The following is a 10,744-nucleotide window of genomic DNA, read 5'->3' as shown; positions in this document are numbered from 1 at the left end:
CTAGCAAATCGAATACAACAATGCATTAAAAAGATTATTCATCACAACCAAGTGGGGTTCATCCCAGGGGCACAAGGATGGTTCAACATCTGCAAATCCACCAATGTAATACATCACATAAACAAAATAAAGAACAAATATCATATGATTATATCAATTGATGCAGAAAAAACATTTGACGAGATGCAACATCCACTTATGATTAAAACACTTAATAAAACAGGTATAGAAGGAAAATACCTTAGCATAATAAAGGCCATATATGACAAGCCCTCAGCTAATCTCACAATTAACGGTGAAATAGTGAAGTCCTTTGCTCTACGTTCAGGAACACGACAGGGCTGTCCCCTATCACCTCTGCGTTTCAACATAGTGTTGGAAGTCCTCTCCAGAGCAATCAGGCAAGAGAAAGAAATAAAAGGCATCCAAATTGGGAATGAAGAAGTTAAATTGTCACTCTTTGCAGGTGACATGATGCTATATAGAGAAAACCCTAAAGACTCCAACAAAAAGCTGTTAGAAACAATCATCGAATACAGTAAAGTTACTGGCTATAAAATCAACATACAAAAGTTCATCACATTCCTATATCCTAACAATGAAATCTCAGAAAAAGAAATTAAAAAACAATTCCTTTTGCAATTGCAGCAGAAAGAATAAAATATCCAGGAATAAACTTAACCAAGGATGTGAAAGACCTATATGCTGAAAACTATAAGACATTTTTAAAAGAAATTGAAGAAGACACAAAGAAATGGAAAGACATTCCGTGCTCATGGATTGGAAGAATCAACATAGTTAAAATGGCCATATTACCCAAAGCAATATACAGATTTAATGCAATCCCCATCAAAATCCCAATGGCATTTTTTAAAGAAATAGAACAAAAAATCATCAGATTTGTTTGGAACCACAAAAGACCCTGAATAGCCAAAGCAATCTTAAGAAAAAAGAACAATGCTGGAGGTATCACACTTCCTGACTTTAGCTTGTACTACAGGGCTACAATAATCAAAACAGCATGGTATTGGCAGAAAAACAGACACATAGACCAATGGAATAGAATTGAGAACCCAGAAATAAAACCACATAAATATGGACAGATAATTTTTGACAAAGAAGCCAAAAACATACAATGGAGAAAAGACAGCCTCTTCAATAAATGGTGCTGGGAGAATTGGATAGCCACGTGCAAAAGAATGAAACTGGACTGCTATCTGTCACCATGTACCAAAATTAATTCAAAATGGATCAAAGACTTAAGCATAAGACCTGAAACAATAAACTGCATAGAAGAAAACATAGGTACTAAACTTATGGACCTTGGGTTCAAAGAGCATTTTATGAATTTGACTCCAAAGGCAAGGGAAGTAAAAGCTAAAATAAATGAATGGGACTATATGAAACTTAAAAGCTTCTGCACAGCAAAAGAAACCATCGACAAAATAAAGAGGCAACCAACTGAATGGGAGAAGATTTTTGCAAACAGTGCCTCCGATAAAGGGCTAATATCCAAAGTATACAAGGAACTCATGCAACTCAATACCAAAAAAAATCAAACATCCCAACTGAAAATGGGCAGAGGACCTGAAGAGACATTTTTCCAAAGAGGATATACAAATGGCCCATAGACATATGAAAAAATGTTCGATATCACTCATCATCAGAGAAATGCAAATAAAAACCACAATGAGATATCACCTCACCCCAGTTAGAGTGGCTATCATCAACAAGACAAATAGTAACAAGTGTTGGAGAGGCTGTGGAGTAAATGGAACCCTCATACACTGTTGGTGGGAATGCAGACCGGTGCAACCGCTGTGGATGGCAGTGTGGAGGTTCCTCAAAAAATGACAAACAGAATTACAGTATGACCCAGCAATCCTTCTCCTGAGTATCTACCCCAAAATTTTGAAAACATTTATCCATAAAGACACGTGTGCTCCAATGTTCATTGCAGCTTTATTTACGGTAGCCAAGACATGGAAACCAACGTGTCCTTCGATAGATGAATGGATAAAGAAGCTGTGGTATATATACACAATGGAATACTATTCGGTGGTAAGAAAAGTTGAAATAGGACTATTTGTGACACCATGGATGGATCTTGAGATTATAATGCTAAGCGAAATAAGTCAGACAGAAAAAGCAGAGAACCATATGATTTCACTGATATTTGGTATATAAACCAAAAACAACAACAAAAAAAACTCATGAGAAACAGAAACTCATAGACACAGACAATTGTTTATTGGTTACCAGAGGGTAAGGGGGAGTGAGGTGGTAGATGATGGCAAAGGGGATCAAATATATGGTGTTGGAAGGAGAACTGACTCTGGGTGGTGAACACACAAGGTGTTTTACAGATGATTTAATACAGAATTGTACACCTAAAATCTATGTAACTTAACTAACAATTGTCACCCTAATAAACTTTAATATAAAAAAAAGAAAGAAACCTTCCCACCATGTATACAGTATCTAGTATAGCTGTACTTCAGAAATAAAGGAGAAATAAAACTCCCTGTCAAGCAAACACTAGGGGATTTCATGACCACTGGACATACCTTACAAGAAATGATAAAATAATGTTTTCCAGTTAAAGTAAAAGGACACCATTTAGTAACATGGAAACATATAAATATATACAACACATTGGTAAAGGTGAGTATATGGAATAATTCAAAATATTCTAATATTGTAATATGATCATACGTTAACTACTTAACTCTAATGTAAAAGTTGAAAGACAAAAGTATTAAAAATAATTATAGTTACTAAAAGTTGTTAACAGATACACAACATAAGTAGATGTAAATTGTGACATCAAAAATATAAAATGTGAGGGTGGAATAAAGAGCAGAACTTTTTAATGCAATCACAGTTGTTATCAGCTTAAATGAAACTGTTGTAACTGTAAGAATTTTTATGTAAGCCTCATAGTAACCCCAAAGCCAAAACTTACAGTAGTACACAAAAGAGAAAGAAAAGGTAATCAAACCATACCATTACAGTAAATCGTTGTCACAAAGGCAGACATCCAGAGAGAAAACAAAAGCAAAACAACAAAAAACAAAGGAACAACAAAACATCCAGAAAACTTTTAATAAGATGGCATTACTAAATTCTAACATATCAGTAATTACTCTAAATGACAATGGGTTAAACTCACCAGTCAAAGGCACATAGAAGCTGGATGGATACTAAAACAAGACCTAACTATATGCTGCTTACAAGAGATCCATTGCAGCTTTAAAGACACATAAGCTGAAAATCAAACTATGGAAAAAGATATTCCATGCAACTGGAAACCAAAAGAAAGTGGGAGAGGCTATACCTATATATCAGACAAAACAGACTTTAATCCAAAATAGTAATAAGAGACAAGGTCATTATGTAATGATAAAAACTCAATTCATTAAGGGTATGTAATAATTGTAAATATGTAGTTGCACTCAACATTGGAGCACATAGGTATATTAAGCAAATGCTAACAGATCTTAACGGAGACATAGCCAGAATGCAGTAGTAGTAGAGGATGTCAATATCCCACTTCAGCAGAGGATAGATCATTCAAACAACCATGAAGAAATGACAGACTTCAAATCTTACATTATACGAAATGGACCTAACAGATATAGAAAGAACATTCCATTCAACAGCACCAAAATAAACATTCTTCTCAAGTTCACACAGAACATTCTCCAGGATACATTATAGCTTAGGTCACAAAACAAATCTTAACATATTTAAGAAGGGTTGCAATCATACCAAGTACTTTTTCTGACCACAATGGTATGAAATCAGTAACTGGAGAAAAATGGGAAAATTCACAAATATGTAAAAGTTAAACACCCTCCTGAACAACCAATGGGTCAAAGTAGTAATCGAAAGGGGAAAACAAATCTTGAATCAAATAAAATGGAAACACAACATACCACAAGTTATGAGAAGCAGCAAAATCAGGGCTAACAGTGAAGTTTATAATGATAAATGTCTACATTAAAAAAAAATAAGAGATCTCAAATAAACAATGTCAATTTACAACTCAAGGAACTAGAAAATGAACAAACTATCCCCAAAGTCAAAAGAAGGAAATAAAAAAATCAGAGCAGATTTGAATAAAAGAGACCCTAGAAAAACAATAAAACAAATCAACAAAACTAACAGATGTTTTTTGAGCGCACACACAAAATTTTAAGCTAAACAGAAAAAAAGAGAGAAGACTCAACGTCAGAAATGAAAGAGGAGACATTACAATTGATACCAAATATATACAAATTATCATGAGAGAATACTATGAACAATTATATGCTAAAAAATTGGATAACCTAAAATAAATAGATAAATATCTAGAAATATATGGACTATCAAGACTGAATCATGAAGAAATAGAAAATCTGAGCAGACAATAACTATGAAGGAGATTGAATCAGTAATTAAAGAAAACCTCCCAACAAAGAAAATCCTAGGACTTGATTGATGCCTTCACTGTTAAATTCTATTAAACTTTTAAAGAAGAGAGAATGAGAATCATTCTCAGACTTTTCCGAATAATGGAAAGACTGGAATACTAAGAAATTTGTTTTACTAGGCCAACACCATCGTGATGTAAAAGCAAGATAAGGACACTACAAGAAAAATATAAATCAATATAGCTGATGAGCATAGATTAAAAAAAATCTTGACAAAGAATCTAACAACACATTAAAAAGCATTATACGGTATATCATGACCTAATGGGACTTAGCGTTGAGCTGCAAGAAAGTTTCAACCTAGGTTCCCTTACATCAGCCCCCTAAGAGTCATGCTGTCAGAAACAACAACCTCTCTTAGACTCAGCCGTCTGCCCGGCCGCTGCAAAGCAGCAATCATGCGTGAGTACATCTCCATCCACGTTTGCCAGGCTCGTGTCCAGATCCGCAATGCCTGCTGGGAGCTCTGCTGCTGGAACACAGCACCCAGCCCGATGGCCAGATGCCAACTGACAAGACTATTGGGGGAGGAGATGACTCCTTCAGCACCTTCTTCAGTGAGACAGATGCTGACAAGCATATGCCGGGGGCAGTGTTTGTAGACCAGGAACCCACAGGTCACTGATGAAGTTCACACTGGCACCTACCGCCAGCTCTTCCACTGTAAGCATTTCATTACAGACAAGGAAGATGATGCCAATAACTATGCCTGTGGGCACTACACCATTGGCAAGATTACTGACCTTTTCTTAGACTGAATTTGAAAACTGGCCGACCAGTGCACAGGTCTTCAGGGCTTCCTGGTTTTCCACAGCCTTAGCGGGGGAATTGGTTCTGGGTTCACCTCCCTGCTGATGGAACATCTCTCTGTCGATTATGGCAAGAAATCCAAGCTGGAGTTCTCCATTTACCCAGCACCCCAGGTTTCCACAGCTATACTTGTGCCTTACAACTCCATCCTCACCACCAACACCACCCCGGAGCACTCTGATTGTGCATTCATGGTTGACAATGAGGTCATCTGCAGCATCTGTCGTAGAAACCTCAATATTGAACGCCCAACCTATACTAACCGGAATAGGTTGATAGGTCAAATTGTGTCCTCCATCACTGCTTCCGTCAGATTTGATGGAGCCCTGAATGTTGACCTGACTGAATTCCAGACCAACCTGGTGCCTTATCTGCACATCCACTTCCCTCTGGCCACATATGCTCCTGTCATCTCTGCTCAGAAAGCCTATTATGAGCAGCTTTCTGCAGCAGAGATCCCCAATGCTGCTTTGAGCTAGCCAACCAGATGGTTCTTTACATATTTACATACCCCAAAACAAACCATCTGATTAAAAATATAGGTAGAGAAACTAAATAGACATTTTTCCAAAGAAAACATCCTACAGCCAAGAGATATATGAAAAGATGCTCAACAGAAAAGTCAATGACAAATAAGATAAATGAGAGTAATTGGCGTCCCCTGGAATAGAGTAGAAATAATGCTTACCATTTGAATTGTTATGTTGGATATTGAGATTAAAAAGTGAAGGATATCCACTAAAAATAAAAATAAAACAATAGCATCAAAACCAAAAAGATAACTTTGAGATATCTGTTAATCAAATAGTGATTAGTGAAGGAAGAGAAATACACAGAGTAAAAGTATGTTAAAAAGAAAGAACATAATAAAAGGTAGAAATTATGTAGCTATATAAGTAATTGTACATGTAGAGTTAAATATGAGAAAATATTTTTAAAAGATGGAGTTGTACACTGCTTAAACAACACACAGAAAAGATATTGATAGAGTATGGTTGATAATAAAGGGATGAAAACAGGTACAACCAAACACTAGTCAAAAGAAAGTTGTGTAAAATTTATAGCAAAAAAACAGTGCTTGAGGAGGAATAATTGTTGATAATGTAGAATAGAGGTCATCAAATTATGGTCCATGGGCCAAATCTGGCTCAGTGCCTGTTTTCATAAGCATTTTTTGTTGGAATACAGCCATGTTCATTTAAAAAAAACGTATGTCATGCAGAGCGGCAGGTGGGGTGTCATGTGGAATCTCTGGTCCCGCTCCCCACATAAGAACACATGAGGCCAAAAAGGAACACCCACGGAACCATAGATAGGGGAGTCATACCACTAAAGTCTCGCTAGTGGCTGGGTTGGAGACACAGGAAGCAGGAGCCACACGATCCGCCACCCGCTGTCCACTTGTCTCTGCCAACAAATCTCACTTGCTAGCTGCAATCTGCTCTTGCTAGCTCAGCCACCATCTTCTTGCTAGCCCCCATTTTCTGCTAGCGTAGCCACAGCAGTTATATTAGTGGCCAGTGGCTCACTGGTTACAGCTGACGGCCAACTAGCCACAGCTGATGGCCATCCAATCACAGTTGATGGCCATTTACTACCTGGGCCAGCACCTTTCCACGTGAGGCCGAGAGCCTGGAAACTGCACTCCTGGCTCCGTTCCCACAACATATTACTCATGGCTGCTTTTGGACTACTACAGCAGAGTTGGGTAAGAGTTGAGCATGGTAGTGAAAGAGACCTTACGGTCCACAAACCCTAAAATGTTCACTAACTGGCCCTTTTTGGAAAAAAATATACACAATACAGTATGATTAACTATAGATAACAAGCCCTTTAAAAAAATTGGCAACACTTGATAGGAAGGATATCTACATATTGATTTAAGAAACAAATCATGTGAAAGAGCTAATCAGTCTGATTTTCTATTCATAAAATAAAAACCCCTCAAATATGTATTATGTAAAAATTAATAAAATCGAAACAACTTTAAAACTCCAAAATTATACTGGGAGAGTATAACATTATTTTCTCAGTAACTGACATCCTGAAAAGAGTGTAAAAGGTCTGATGCAGTCAGTCTGCCAGGCACAGGCAGGGGCCATCCCTTATGTGGTATACCTTTCCTCACTTTAACAGAATTTTGGCAAATTTTGGCAGTAGTCACAAATCTGTCACGCAGTGGTAACCTCTGCAGAATGTATTTTATCTGTTGTCATATTCATTACCATCATGCATCCAGATATCAATTGTGACATTCTGGGAAGTGCATGCTCAATCAGCAGGTTCATTCCAGTCTGTCCATCATAGGATGGGCTCTGAGAGTGAGCATCTACATTAACTGACCCAGAGAGTTCCATCAACACTCATGATTTTTTACCCCCACATTTCACTGCCTCAAAGAGCTATGTCATTTATATACCAGTCTATAGTTTTCAACACGGCAGACAAAATAGCCAGGCTGTTGATAACAGTCCAAGAGTTAGTGAAATATAACAAAGTTTATCAAGGTGGCTATTGACCAGAGCTCTGAAAGTGACCTAGAGTTCTGCCCCCTGAACAGAACAACCACACACATTTTGGGTTTAGCACGGCAGGTGCTGACGATGAACAGCTGAAGCATATCAGGGACCATCAAATGATTTCAGATTAGCTGAATCATTGATGAACAACACTTGATAGGGAGGATATTTTGGGGAGTCTTGCTAAATCCAGAGCCCCATTGTCGTGCGGGAGACCCTGCTCGCTCTGCATTGTCATACGGGGTGGCTTGCAGGGCCTCTAGTCCCGCTCCCCGCATAAGAACACAGGATATGGTGAGGCCAAAAAGGGACACCCATGGAGCCATAGGTAGGGGAGTCATACCACTATCATCTCACTTGGTGGCACTATAGTCTCACTTGAGGCTGGAGTCACACCACCTACAACCTGCTGTCCGGCTTCTCTGCCTGCCAACCCACTGACTTGACTAGACTCCCGACTCGACTCACTAGCACAGCCGCGGCAGTTATATCAGTGGCTAATTGGCTAACTGGTTATAGCTGACAGCCAATTAGCCACAACTGACGGCCATCTACTACCCGAGCCAGCACCTTTCCACATGAGGCTGAAAGCCTGGAAACTGCTTACTATGACTCTGTCCCCACACCCACCAAGGCAGCAGTTTTGCTTACTTAAGGCAGTACAGCAGGGATAAACTTTTCCCCAATGGGATAGCTGCCACTTTTTCATGTATAGTTGAGATGCCACTGGGTAGAGTTTCCAGATTTAGCAAATAAAAATATAAGATTCCCAGTTAAATATGACTTTCAAATAATTTCAACATTAAAACTTATACCAAAAAATGTTGTTCATGAACTTATACCAAAAACGTTGTTTATCTGACATTTAAATTCAACTGGATGGCCTGTATTTTACCTGGTAATGCTACATTAAGTCCAGGCTGGCTGTTTTCTTGAATACACTACTTCCATTTGACAAATGAGCCTTCCTGGGCTTTTATAACCTTGTTAATCTTTGAGTCTGAGTTAACCCACCCACAAATAGAAATATCAGGTTAACGAGTCACAAGATTTCCTTTGGTCAGGTGTTTGGTTTTGACCAGAGCCCCATGACAAGCTGATAGCTCTTTTTCAAAAGTAGCATAACCAATGGGCATGACAGGAAAGTGATAGGTCCAAAATCCTAATGGGCACATTCTGGTAGGGGCTACTTCCCTTTGTCAGAGCCTACAAATGCCAAAGTTATCAGTCAGAGACTTGAAGCTCAAATCAGGTGATTAGGATTGTGGGGACCAGAGATAGATAGCATGCAAGAGCTTGCTAGAAAGCTCCCAAATCATTTTGTAGTTTTGGGTCCCTCTCAAAGAATGCTGGTTGGCAGGTTTGCTGATATGAATACTATCTCCAATACCCAAATAGTCCAATAGATTATTAACTCTCAAGTGTGAGGCCAAAATACAGCAATATTTCCTTGATGGCCAGAGAGATTAAACATTGTGAATCTATCCAAATAATCCCAAGAAACTGTAACTTCGTGAGTGGTCCCCTGAAGTTTTCCAGTTTTTATCAGCTGCCTATGCTGGTAGAGATGTGATAACATTTACATGCAGGACTGTTGAGAATAAGGTTTCTTACTTTGAAACTACCAGGTCATCATCTATACAGTAAGAACTTTGGAACAGGTGGCAAAGGCAAACATGCTAAATTCAGAGCCGCCCACTGGCAGGCGAGTTTAGGCACTCCAGGAGAAATGCTACATACTCACATCAGAGACTTTGCCACATGAATGCTAAGTAGTCTTGGTCCTAGGGTGCTGGTGGAATAGAAAAGAGTCATTGGCCATATCCGAGTGCCATCAGTGTGTGCAGCAGATTCAGCTAGAGTCACAGTGTCTCGTACAGCTAGAGCTATAGGAGCAACAAATGAATTCAGTTGCTGATAATCCACTCTAAACTTCTATCTCAGATGGATCAATTTTACTGGTTATACAGAGTTATCCTATTGGATATGCCATCTCTTATTATTCCAGCTTCTTGTAAAACCTTAATCCAATCGGTGGTCTCTTTTTCCTTCTGGGATTCAATATTGTTTCAGAGAGATGGGTTGGGGAACAGTTTACATTATTACCACTTCTCTACATGTAGCATGTAACGATTGTGTATTTGCCCTGTCGCACTTATGGAATAGGGAAATATAGGCATTTAACACATAAATTCCCTACTGTACATTTATATATAGTAGCAATACTAACAGTACATCAAATTGGCCCAAAGAACCCCAACCATACAGTCCAATTCACTTTTCTTTGATACCAAGAACTCTGGCAAATTGCATGCATTGAATTCAGGAGCCTCTCCAATCCCCCCCCCCCCCCCGCTGTCCCTCACCTGATTAGACTGAGTAAGATGATGACTTGGGCACTAATATCCAACAGCACCATTAAAGTGTGAGTCCTGCCCTTGATTGAGGTCCCCAGCATATTCAGATACATGCTTACATCCTTTGGTCCCCTATAGGGATAGGTCAATCTCAGTCTAACCCCTAATCACATTTTGCTTTAAAGCAGCTAATGTCAAGTTCGAAGGGGGAGTGAAGGATCAGGGGATATAGATGGAGAGTTTGGCTCCATTTCAATAAGCAAGGCACATTTACTTTTAATTTTGAGCAGCAAATCAGCTACTCATGGTTCAACGACATAAACTTCCAATGTTATCAACCTATCTAAAGCCCTGAATGACAAGATCATCATTGCTGATACCAACTACTTCAGCTTTGGGAATCTGTTGGTCAAAAGCCATGTCCTCATTGGTTTCTGAGTGTAGCCACAATCTCTGTACCCCTTGAGTAACTCAAGTAACTCTCACACAGAGGTGACCTTTTTTAAAGGGGCTACTTTAGCACAGGGCACCTGCTGTTCTTTGTCAATATAATATCTGTAAAGTGTTTGCCTTGTTTCAACAT

The 10,744-nt window shown here is 38.8% G+C and overlaps 1 pseudogene; it reads left to right on the top strand.

Moving 5' to 3' along the window:
- The first annotated feature begins 4,873 nt into the window (after nt 1–4,873).
- Nucleotides 4,874–5,844, top strand: LOC109438723 (tubulin alpha-1A chain; annotated as a pseudogene).
- Nucleotides 5,845–10,744: the final 4,900 nt, after the last annotated feature.

The sequence above is a fragment of the Rhinolophus sinicus genome, chromosome X, assembly GCF_036562045.2.
Source record: "Rhinolophus sinicus isolate RSC01 chromosome X, ASM3656204v1, whole genome shotgun sequence".
NCBI lineage: Eukaryota > Metazoa > Chordata > Mammalia > Chiroptera > Rhinolophidae > Rhinolophus > Rhinolophus sinicus.
The sequence above is the reverse complement of the archived record's forward strand: the minus strand, read 5'-3'. Positions and strand labels throughout refer to the sequence as shown.